This window comes from Ovis aries, chromosome Y (genome assembly GCF_016772045.2).
Source record: "Ovis aries strain OAR_USU_Benz2616 breed Rambouillet chromosome Y, ARS-UI_Ramb_v3.0, whole genome shotgun sequence".
Taxonomy (NCBI): Eukaryota; Metazoa; Chordata; class Mammalia; order Artiodactyla; family Bovidae; genus Ovis; species Ovis aries.
In genome coordinates this window covers 7105683-7118654 of record NC_082741.1, presented here as the reverse complement: position 1 = coordinate 7118654, position 12972 = coordinate 7105683, and positions in this window count along the sequence as shown.

The window sequence follows — 12972 nt, the reverse complement described above, 5'->3', positions numbered from 1 at the left end:
ATACAGTCAACAAAAACAAGACCAGGAGCTGACTGTGGTTCAGATCATGAACTCCTTATTGCCAAATTCAGACTTAAATTGAAAGTAGGGGAAACCACTTGGCCATTCAGGTATGACCTAAATCAAATCCCTTATGATTATACAGTGGAAGTGACAAATAGATTTAAGGGCCTAGATCTGATAGAGTGCCTGATGAACTATGAAATGAGGTTCGTGACATTGTACAGGAGACAGGGATCAAGACCATCCCCATGGAAAAGAAATGCAAAAAAGCAAAATGGCTGTCTGGGGAGGCCTTACAAATAGCTGTGAAAAGAAGAGAAGTGAAAAGCAAAGGAGAAAAGGAAAGATATAAGCATCTGAATGCAGAGTTCCAAAGAATAAGAAGCAGAGATAAGAAGGCGTTCCTCAGCGATCAATGCAAACAAATAAAGGAAAACAACAGAATGGGAAAGACTAGCGATATCTTCAAGAAAATTAAAGATACCAAGGGAACATTTCATGCAAAGATGGGCTCTATAAAGGACAGAAATGGTATGGACCTAATTGAAGCAGAAGATATTAAGAAGAGGTGGCAAGAATACACAGAAGAACTGTACAAAAAAGATCTTCACGACCCAGATAATTGGTCATGGTCACTTACCTAGAGCTAGACATCCTGGAATGTGAAGTCAAGCGGGCCTTAGAAAGCATCACTACAAACAAAGCTAGTGGAGGTGATGGAATTCCAGTAGAGCTATTTCAAATCCTAAAATGTGATACTGTGAAAGTGCTGCACTGAATATGCCAACAAGTTTGGAAAACTCAGCAGTGGCCACAGGACTGGAAAAGGTCAGTTTTCATTCCAATCCCAAAGAAAGGCAATGCAAAAGAATGCTCAAACTACCGCACAATTGCACTCATCTCACATGCTAGTAAAGTAATGCTCAAAATTCTCCAAGCCAGGCTTCCGCAATATGTGAACCATGAACTTCCAGATGTTCAAGCTGGTTTTAGAAAAGGCAGAGGAGCCTGAGATCAAATTGCCAACATCTGCTGGATCATGGAAAAAGCAAGAGAGTTCCAAAAAAACATCTATTTCTGCTTTACTGACAATGCCAAAGCCTTTGTGTGGATCACAATAAACTGTGGAAACTTCGAAAGAGATGGGAATACCAGACAACCTGACCTGCCTTTTGAGAAACTTGTATGCAGATCAGGAAGCAATATTTAGACTGGACATGGAACAACAGACTGGTTCCAAATAGGAAAAGGAGTACGTCAAGGCTGTATATTGTCACCCTGCTTATTTAACTTATATGCGGAGTACATCATGAGAAATGCTGGGCTGGAAGAAACACAAGCTGGAATCAAGATTGCCAGGAGAAATATCAATAACCTCAAATATGCAGAAGACACCACCCTTATGGCAGAAAGAGAAGAGGGACTAAAAAGCCTCTTGATGAAAGTGAAAGAGGAGAGTGAAAAAGTTGGCTTAAAGCTCAACATTCAGAAAACAAAGATCATGGCATCCGGTCCCATCACTTCATGGGAAATAGATGGGGAAACAGTGTCAGACTTTATTTTTTGGACTCCAAAATCACTGCAGATGGTGACTGCAGCCCTGAAATTAAAACATGCTTACTCCTTGGAAGAAAAGTTATGACCAACCTAGACAGCATATTCAAAAGCAGAGACATTACTTTGCCAACAAAGGTCCGTCTAGTCAAGGCTATGGTTTTTCCTGTGGTTGTGTATGGATGTGAGAGTTGGACTGTGAAGAAGGCTGAGCACCGAAGAACTGATGCTTTAGAACTGTGGTGTTGGAGAAGACTGTTGAGAGTCCCTTGGACTGCAAGGAGATCCAACCAGTCCATTCTGAAGGAGATCAATCCTGGGATTTCTTTGGAAGAAATGATGGTAAAGCGGAAACTCCAGTACTTTGGTCACCTCGTGCGAAGAGTTGACTCATTGGAAAAGACTCTGATGCTGGGAAGGATTGGGGGCCGGAGAAGGGGATGACCGAGGATGAGATGGCTTGATGGCATCACAGACTCGATGGACGTGAGTCTGAGTGAACTCCGGGAGATGGTGATGGACATGGAGGCCTGGCGTGCTGTGATTCATGGGGTTGCAAAGAGTCGGACATGACTGAGCGACTGAACTGAACTAAACTGAAATCACAAAATGAAATATTAAAAAACTAACTAAAGCAAAATGCCAAGTCAGTAATAAAGCAATGAAAACAAAACTAGCAAATATCATGAGAGGAAAGGAAAGAAAGAAAAGAAAGAATAGATATACAAAGTTATATAGAAGTAGATAAAGATTTATATACATTAAAGATTATAGCAATTGAGAAAGAACAGTAGGAAAAGGAAACAAAGAAATAAATGTAGAAAAAAAATAACAATAGGTTTAAAAAGTTTTTAAATTAAAATTTTTAAAAGAGGAACAAGATAAGGAAACAAAAAAAGAAAAGAAAAAGGAAACTCCACAGAACTGCAAAAGGCCAACATAGATGCAGAGGTTTATAACAACAATAAAAATATGATTAAAGAGTAATATGGAAACTTACATTACTGTGTGTAAAATAGAGAGCCAACAGAAATTTGCAATATGTCTCAGGAGACTCAAAAAGGAGCTCTGCATCATTCTAGAAGGGTCGGATGGTGGGGGAGATGGGAGGGAGTTTCAAAAGGGAGGGGTTATATGTATACCTATGGCTGACTCATGTTGAGGTTTTACAGAAAACAACAAAATGCTGTAAACCAATTATCCTCAAAAAAAAATAAATTAATAAAAAAGCATAATTCAGTTGAGTTCATTTCAGTCGTTCAGTCGTGTCTGACTCTTTGCGACCCCATGAACCACAGCACACCAGGCCTCCCTGTGCACCACCATCTCCCAGAATCCACCCAAACCCATGTCCATCGAGTCAGTCAGTGATGCCATCCAACCATCTTATCCTCTGTTGTCCCCTTCTCCTCCTGTCCCCAATCCCTCCCAGCATCAGGGACTTTTCCAGTGAGTCAGATCTTCGCATCAGGTGGTCAAAGTAGTGGAGTTTCAGCTTTAGCATCAGTCCTTCCAATGAACACTCAGGACTGATCTCCTTTGGGATGGACTGGTTGGATCTCCTTGCAGTCCAAGGAACTCTCAAGAGTCTTCCCCAACATCACAGTTCAAAAGCATCAATTATTCAGCGTTCAGCTTTCTTCACAGTCCAACTCTCACATCCATACATGACTACTGGAAAAACCATAGCCTTGACTAGATGGACCTTTGTTGGTAAAGTAATGTCTCTGCTTTTTAATATGCTGTCCAGGTTGGTCATAACTTTCCTTCTAAGAACTAAATGTCTTTTAATTTCATGGATGCAATTACCATCTGCAGTGACTTTGGAGCCCAGAAAAATAAAGTCAGCCGATGTTTCCCTATCTATTTGCCATGAAGTGATGGGACAGGATAACATGATGTTAGTTTTCTGAATGTTGAGCTTTAAGCCAACTTTTTCACTCTCCTCTTTCACTATTATCAAGAAGCTCTTTAGTTCTTCTTCACTTTCTGCTATAAGGGTGGTATCATCTTCATATCTGAGGTTATTGATATTTCTCCTGGCTGTCTTGATTCCAGCTTGTGCTTCCTCCAGCCCAGCATTTCTCATGATGTACTCTGCATATAAGTTAAGCAGGGTGGCAATATACAGCCTTGATATACTCCTTTTCCTATTTGGAACCAGACTGTTGTTCAATGTCCAGTTTTAATTGTTGCTTCCTGACCTGTATACAGGTTTCTCAAGAGGCAGGTCTGGGGGTCTGGTATTGTCATCTCTTTCAGAATTTTCCACAGATTATTGTGGAAAATAAACTGTGATCCACATAGACAAAGACATGTCATAGTCAATAAAGCAGAAGTAGATGCTTTTCTGGAACCCTCTTGCTTTTTTGATGATCCAGCAGATGTTGGCAATTTGATCTCTGGTTCCTCTGCCTTTTCTAAAACCAGCTTGAACATCTGGAATTTTATGGTTCATGTATTGCTGAAGCCTGACTTGGAAAGTTTTAAGCATTACTTTAATAAAAACATGATTTTAAAAAACTGAAAAGCTTAATTAGATTTCATTGTCCTAATAAAATCAATAGCTGCTAAAAAAAGAAAAGAAAAAGAAACAAACAAACAAATCCAAAAGAAACTGCAGAACTAGTCAAATAAAAGAATAGTAAATATTTTTCTGTAGTTACCTGTGTCAATGTCCTTTCCCTCACTGGGAGTTACAGTACCCCTCGCCCCTCTAAAGTGCCTTCCAACACTGACCTAAGTCTCTGGACCCGCTGTGGGGGCATCTCAGATTCTAAACGTGTTATAATCCTGTGTGTTCTTGCTTCCAGTGTCCACAGCTGTCAGAACTAGTGTGTTTTCTTTCATATGGGGCCTCAGTGTCATTTTATATATTCCACAGACTCAGAAACTGGCTAGTTGATCGTTTAAATTTAATCTGCAGCTTATTCAGCTGATTAGAAGGTTTGGGGTTTTCTTTGTCAGCCACACTGCCCCTAGGTTTCAATTGTCGTTTTGTTTCCATCTCTGCATGCGGGTTGTCCACTGGAGTTTGCTCCTGAGGCTGCCGTCCAGGACTTCGGTTTTCCCCAATGTAAGCCAGGTGTGGTGGTGGTGCAGCTGCTTGTGTTACAGGGCTTCTGGTAGAACCAGGTACTCGGGGAAGTTGGTGGCTTAAGAGCAGCAGGAAATATACTGCTCTAGAAGCATATGGCAACCAATACCCTCCACTATTAGCCAGTTCACTCCAGTATTCTTTCCTGGAGAACTCCACCAATGGAGAAGCCTAGCAGGCCACAGTCTGCAGGATCACAAAGAGTTGTACATGACTGAAATATTCCTGTGTGGATAGACACAAGACTTTTTTTTCCCTGTGGGCAGTTCTGCCTAGTGAGGGTTGATCATGAAGGTGGTGCAGCTGCTTGGGTTGTGTGGACCCTGGTGGCACCAAATGTGCTGGGACACAAACTTTCTCACCTTCAGGAGTAATGGCAGTATCAGTCTTTTTCTTTTCTTTTTTTTTTTTTTTTTTGAGACTGGTAGTTGGCAATCAGAAGACCTCTTTGACTAGTCTTTCTCCATAGCCCTGCCCAGTCAGGCACTTGGAAGGTTCCTTTGCCTGGGGTCCTTTTCTGTTGTTTGATGCATCATGCACAGAGAGGGGACCCCCAGCTGGGGTCCTACTCTATAGATCGGCCCATCAGGCACTTAAAGGAGAACTCTGGGTGGGTCTTACTCTGTTGTTCGGTGGGTCAGGCACTTTATGGGCCAGCCTCTCTTGTTCAGCTGCCAATGACAGTGTGTTGGGAGAGAGAGGCTATGGTGATGACTCCACCACCTATGGATAACTCACAGCATTGTCTTGTCTCCATTACTTCCTTGTTTTCCTCCACAGACATTTCCCACCACAGTGTTTTCCTCATGACTCCCTGGTCCATTTCTGCTCAGTTGACAGAAGCCCAGTTTCAGCTGCTGTGCCTTCTAGGGGACCGTCATCCCTGTCTAGGGTACATATGGCTGTGGCAAGGACTGTCTGATTCTCATCCCATTTAGGCTGCCACAGATCAGCTATTTCACTCTCAGCCTTAAAAGTTTCTCCTCTGACCCTGTTAATTGCCCCAATATGGGGACTGAACCCCTGCTTCAGTTCTGTGATCTGCCAAGTGCAGATCCAGACCTATTAATACTCCTGCTTTCCCCCCCTAGTTCCATTATCCTACCAAAATTTTCATGATTCTGGGAGGGATTGGGGGCAGGAGGAGCAGGGGGCAACAGAGGATGAGATGGATGGATGGCATTACTGACTCGATGGACGTGAGCCTGAGTGAACTCCAGGAGATGGTGATGGACAGGGAGGCCTGGCGTGTTGTGGTTCATGGGGTCACAAAGAGTTCGACACGACTGAGCAACTGAACTGAACTGATACATCCTTTTCTCATGGTCAGGTATTCCAGTCTACTCTCAGCTGGTGTTCTGCAAGCACTTCTGTGTCTGATGTATCTGTGAAGAGAGATTACTCCAGGTCCACCTATTCCTCTGCCATTTTGTTCTCTCTCTGTTTTTCCATTCTTTATGCTCACATCTATATGGCATTCAGTCACAATCTAGATGAGGGACTCATACTACATGTACTTTTCTGTTGCTACATTATCCCTTTGATCCACCCTTGTTTCCCTCTTCATCATCACTTTGGCCAAGGACTTTTTCTATAATCAAAAACCTGAAAAACTCTCCTAACATTCTAAAGAATCCTCTTCTCATTTCTCCTGTCTCTCAGAGTTGGAGGAGCACAGAAAATGGGAAGAAAACCAATTTTCCCCACTCCTGCCAAATTCCCTTACTCCATCAGATTCTTCTGGTCAAACTAATGCCCAACCACCACAGAGGAACAGTTCCTCCTAGGGCAACATTATATCAGTCAGTATCCACCTGATTTAGGGCCATCTGAAGCTCTGTTTGGTCTATATTGTAATTATGAAACTATAATTGAAAAGATGACATTTTGGACACTGGGTGGCTGTGATATTTTTAGGCTCTGGAGAAAAGTGGATAAAATGAAATCATTCTGAATTTTCTAAACTGGTTCTTTTTGCAAATACAGTTAGAAAAATTTAGCTTGTTGAAAAAAAATTTTTATTTGGAGCTCTGACCCTGAAAAAACAGAAACATGACTAGAAAATCCCTGAAGTTAACTCTTTTCATGTCCCTGAGACAAACAGCCCACTATGCCTGAGACTAACCTTGGGCAAATCAATAGAAATTCAAGCCATGTCAAAAAAAAAAAAAAAATCCGGGGTGGGGGGAGTGGCAATTGAGAAGTGGAAAATTGTGAGATCTCTGTATGTCTGGAATTATGTATATCTCAGTGTGTGTCTTTGGATAATAGGATTAATTTGTAAATTAGTTCTAATTTATTTGGCCTCAAGAAAAGTTCAGTTCAGTTCAGTTCATTCCAGTCACTAACTCATGTCCAATTCTTTGTGACCCTATGGACTTCAGTGCTCCAGGCTTCCCTGTCCATCACCAACTCTTGGAGCTTGCTCAAACTCATACCTATAGAGTCAGTAATGCCATCCAACCATCTCATCCTCTGTCCTCCCCTTTTCCTATCTTCAATCATTCCTAGCAACAGGATCTTTTCCAGTGAGTCAGTTCTTCATACGACATGGGTAAACTACTGGAGTTTCAGATTCAATCCATCTAGTGAATATTCAGGACTGATTTCCTTTAGGATTGACTGGTTTGATCTCCTCACAATCCAAGAGACTCTCAAAAGTCTTCTCCAACACCACAGTTCAAAAGCATCAATTCTTTGGCGCTCAGCTTTCTTCATATTCCAACTCTCACATCCTTACATAACTCCTGGAAAAACCGTAGATTTGACTAGATGGACCTATGTTGGCATAATAATGTCTCTGCTTTTTAATATGTGGTCTAGTTTGGTCATAGCTTTTTCTCCAGGGAATTCCCATCTCTAAGAATTTTCCACAGTTTGTTGTGATCCAAACAAAGACTTTAACACAGTCAATGAAGCAGAAGTAGATGTTTTTCTAGAATTCAGATTTTCTGTGATCTATATGTATTTTGGCAATTTGATCTCTGGTTCCACTAACTGTTCTAAATCCAGCTTGAACATCTGGAAGTTCTCACTTCATGGACTGTGAAGCCTAGCTTGGAGAATTTTCTTCGTTCCTTTGCTAGCATGTGAGATGAGTGTAATTGTATAGTAGATTGAACATTCTTTGGTATTGCCTTTCTTTGGGATTCGAATGTAAACTGATCTTTTCCAATCCTGAGGCCCCACTGCTGAGTTTTCCAAATTTGCTGGTATATTGAGTGTTGCAGTTTAGTAGCATCATCTTTTAGGATATGAAATAGCTCAGCTTGGAATTCCATGGCCTCCACTAGCTTTGGTCATAGTGATGCTTCCTAAGGCCCACTGGACTTCACACTCCAGAATGTCTGGCTTTAGGTGAGTTTTCACACCATTGTGATTATGTAGTCATTAAGCTGTTCTTTGTATAGTTCTTCTGTGTTATCTTGCCACCTCTTCTTAATATCTTCTTCTGTCAGACCATACCATTTCTGTCCTTTATTGTGCCCATCTGTGAATGAAATATTCCCTTGGTATCTCTAGTTTTCTTGGAGAGATCTTTAGTTTTTTCCATTCTATTGTTTTTCTGTATTTTTTTTTCCACTGATCATTTAGGAGGCTTTCTTATCTCTCCTTGCTTTTCTTTGGAATTCAGCATTCAAATGAATATATCTTTCCTTTTCTCCTTTGCCATTCACTTTTCTTAATTTCTCAGCTCTTTGTAAGGCCTCCTCAGGCAACCATTTTCCCCTTTTACATTTCTTTTTCTTGAGAATGATTTTGATCACTGCCTCCTGTACAATGTTTTGAACCTCTATCCATAGTTCTTCAGGCATTGTGTCTATCAGATATAATCCCTTGAATCTACTCGTCATTTCCATGTATAATCTTAAGGGCTTTGATTTAGGTCATACCTGAATAGTCTAGTCATTTTCCCAACTCTCTTTTCAATCTAAGTCTGAATTTTGCAATAAGGAATTCTTGATCTGAGCCACAATCTGCTCCTGGTCTTGTGTATTTCTGACTGTATAGAGCTTCTCCATCTTTGGCTGCAAAAAATATAGTAAATCTGATTTTGGTTTTGGTCATCTGTTTGCTATAATCAGTGCATTTCCTTGGCAAAACTCTGTTATCCTTTGCCCTGCCTATTTCTGTACTCCAAGGCCAAACTTTCCTGTTACCACTCCAGGTATCTCTTGACTTCCTATTTTTGCATTCTAGTCCCCTATGATGAAAAGAACATCTTTTTTTTAGTGTTATTTCTAGAAAGTCTTGTAGGTCATCATGGAACCATTCAGCTTCAGTTTCTTCAGCATTAATGATTGGGCATAGCCTTGGATTACTGTAACACTGAATGGTTTGCCTTGGAAACAGATTAATCTGTTGTTTTTTAAATTGCACTCAAATACTGAATTTTGCAAACGTTTATTGACTTTGAGTGAAGAAGGTAATGGCAACCCACTCCAATACTCTTGCCTGGAAAATCCCCTGGAGAGAGGAGCCTGGTAGGCTGCAGTCCATGGGGTTGCAGAGTCGGGGGCGACTGTGCGACTTCACTTTCACTTTTCACTTTCATGAATTGGAGAAGGAAGTGGCAACCCATTCCAGCCTACTTGCCCGGAGAATCCCAGGGACAGCAGAGCCTGGTGGGCTGCTGTCTATGGGGTCACACAGAGTTGGACTTAGCAGCAGCAGCAGCATTAACTTTCAGGGTGACTTTATTTCTCCTAAGGGATTCTAGCCCATAAGGACTTACAAATCAAACAATTTTAACTACAAGTAAATTTAAAAGAAATGAATTTCAGGTTCACATGAACTGGGAAATACAATATTAAATAGTACCTGATATTAATGCTTGTTGTTCTAATTAATAGAGGGATGTCTTAAAGTTCATTAATATTAGGAGTAATACCTTTATTTTGACTGGGCTTCCCTTTGGCTCAGACTGTAAAAGAATCCATCTACATTGTGGCAGATCTAGGTTTGATCCCTGGATTGAGAAGATCCCCTGGGAGAGGGCATGGCAACCCACTCCAGTATTTTTGCCTGGAGAATCCCCAAGGAGAGAGGATTCTGGAGGGGTACAGTCCACCAAAAAGAAGAGTTGAAGTTGCAAAGAGTCAGACATGACTGAGTGAATAAGCACATAATATACATGGGCTAAATAGAAACTGATAAAATCTTATTATATCTGCTACAAATTTTCAGCAGGGAAAGTAACTGAATGTGAAGAATCTTTCAAGAAAAGAAAATGCAAATGGGATAAGGGTTTTCGTTGATTTGTTTACCAGTCTGCTGATATAAAGGACAGTTCATGGTTGCTTAAGGAAAGTAGGATGTGTGTTTTTAGTTTTAAAAATGTATAAAAATTGAGCTACATTTTATTAACGGTAAAGGAAGTAGGTCTGACTTATAGGCAGCTGTTCTCTGAATGGATAAATAAAATGAATATATAAAATGAAAGAAAGGTTAGTGGAAATTGGACATCAAGAAAAGGATTTTGTGCATGGTACAAGTTTTCTTGAGATGTTGAACTACCCTTGAAAATGAATTTCAAGTTTCTTTGCCTCATAAGTGATATGTTCTGTATTTATGTTTGAAATGTTTATTACCTTGGTAAAACTAACATGTATTATTATTTCACAAAGATCTGTGAAGACTGTGGCACACAAAGATATAGATCATTCTGTTTCTACAAAGATTAACCCCTTATTATCAGATTTTTGCTATCCCAATGCCCTGTGGTACTGCATACTCTTGAATCAGAAAATTTAAAATAGGTAAACAGTGTCTGCAAATCAAACAGTCAATGTTATGATAAATTCAAGATAGCTACTTGGCTCTTCCTGGCTCCCTGACAAACCTCACTTTTTATTTGATGGGATAAAGTTCCCAGCTTAAGGACTGATGTTCTCACAATGGAAAAAAGGGTTAAAATGTGTCTTCCACTTCGAGTATACTTTCCACAGTCTCCAGTGATCAAGGCATGCACTTCACTGGAAAAATCGTATCAGCCTTCACAAAAATGTCACAAACCTCTCAAAACTATGTCAACATCATCAATTATCAGACAAAGACTATAGGACAAAGATTAATTATATGATTAATTAAAGGTTAATCATTATTAATATACTTATTTTAAAAATAATCTTTAATAAAATAATCTTTAGAATAATCTTTATTAATTTAAAATTTTAATTAAAGATTAAACTGCTAAATATGATTATACTTTTCATGACTTTTTTGTCTGACATATTAAGTGGCTTTTAGTCTTTGTTTTCAAATATAAAGAAGCTTTTCTCCTCCAGTTATTTATGGTTTAAAACAATTTGGTAATTTGCACTGTGGGTAAAATTAAAACATTTTTCTTTTTCCTCTGCTTTGTTCCTCCAGAAGTTGGAGACATTTAGGTTCTGAACAGCTTTGTCAGGTAAATGAAAAACTATCTTCAGACATGTACAGGAATCTCAAAGTAGTTTGAAGACCTCCAGAAAAGAAAACATTCACATTAACAAAATCTGATAACAGGTCCATAGCAGCTATGGTTAACAGATCAAACTTTTTAAAATTAGTCTTGTTTAGATATTACTTTGCCAACAAAGATCAGTCTAGTCAAGGCTATGGTTTTTCCAGTGGTCATGTATGGATGTGAGAGTTGGATTGTGAAGAAAGCTGAGCACTGAAGAATTGATGCTTTTGAACTGTGGTGTTGGAGAAGACTTGAGAGTCCCTTGGACTATAAGAAGATCCAACCAGCCCATCCTAAAAGAGATCAGTCTTGCGTGTTCGTTGGAATGACTGATGCTGAAGCTGAAACTCCAATACTTTGGCCACCTCATGTGAAGAGTTGACTCATTGGAAAAGAGCCTGATGCTGGGAGGGATTGGGGGCAGAAGGAGAAGGGGACAACAGAGGATGAGATGGCCGGATGGCATCACTGACTCGATGACATGAGTCTGAGTGAACTCAGGGAGTTGGTGATGGACAGGGAGGCCTGGTGTGTTATGATTCATGGGGTTGCAAAGAGTCAGACACGACTGAGCGACTGACCTGAACTGAACTGATGTTTAATATCTGGGGAAGGAAATGGCAACCCACTTTAGTATTCTTGCCTGGAGAACCATGGACTGTAGCCTGTCAGGCTTCTTGTGTCTATGGGGTCACCAGAGTTGGAGACGACTTAGAAACTAAACCAACACCACCACCATGTTTAATATAAATGGGAGTACCTTCAGAAAATTATGTTTCACTAAATGTTAACTTTTAGCTTTGTTAATTAAGGCCTGCATTTACTTAGACTGACTTGCCAGATAGTCCCTGGCTGCTATGTTATGCTGCTAAAAGTTTTAACTGAGTTAATGAAAGCTCATCCTAAGTTCGTTTCTAAAGCCTAACTTTGTAATTAACCTTTGGATAAAGATCAGATGCTCCATTATATACAGCCTTAATGCAAGACTACAGTCAATTAACAGACTAAGTCAACCTAGTTGTGTATCTAATAAAACTTCTTAAATTCTTAGTCATGACCTTATTTTTACTACTAACTATATTGTTTTCTCTGTGCTTCCCAGGTAGTGCTAGTAGTAAAAAATCTGCCTAAGAATGCAGAAGATACAAGAGACTTGGATTACATCTCTGGGTGAGGAAGATTCCTGGAGAAGAAATGGCAACCCACTGCAGTATTCTTGCCTGGAAAATTCCATGGACAGAGGAGCCCAGTGGGCTACAGTTCAGGGTGTTGCAAAGTCAGATATGCGTGCTTTTTGGGTTTTTATGTTATTTGTGTATTTCTTGTTTCAGAAAGTTTCTATTTCTTACATTAGCCAATATGTTACTGAACCTCTAATAAAATGATGATATATAGTTCTATATGATATCAGTGATTATAATAATGTACCTCTAGATATGAGAGAGGAAATAAGAAATATTTTCTCTGACTATAAGCCTGCCAGTAAAGTGTATTATCCAGGACTTTTGCTTTCATGGACCAAACCAGGGACAGCATACTGAGTGAACTATCAGAAAAATCTTTGCCAGGACTGGAGCAAAATTCCATGAGATGCCCCAAATCCATGCTTCAAATTGTGGCCATGAAGGGATCCTGCCAACTGGAAACTGGCCTTCAATACCCACTGAAAGGTACAGCATGGAAATCAGAAAGGCCCTCTGTGCTCTTAGAAAAACTGGCTGGGTAGGCCTTCAGATAGTTACAGGTTTTCAGTTAAACTTTTTTATGAACTCCAATTGTTGCATCTTCTAATTCCTAGAGAAACACCAACATCATGAGTTAATTTCTGGTCCTGGTTCTTCCGACCAGCCCTCTTCTAGGCCCCTTGGCA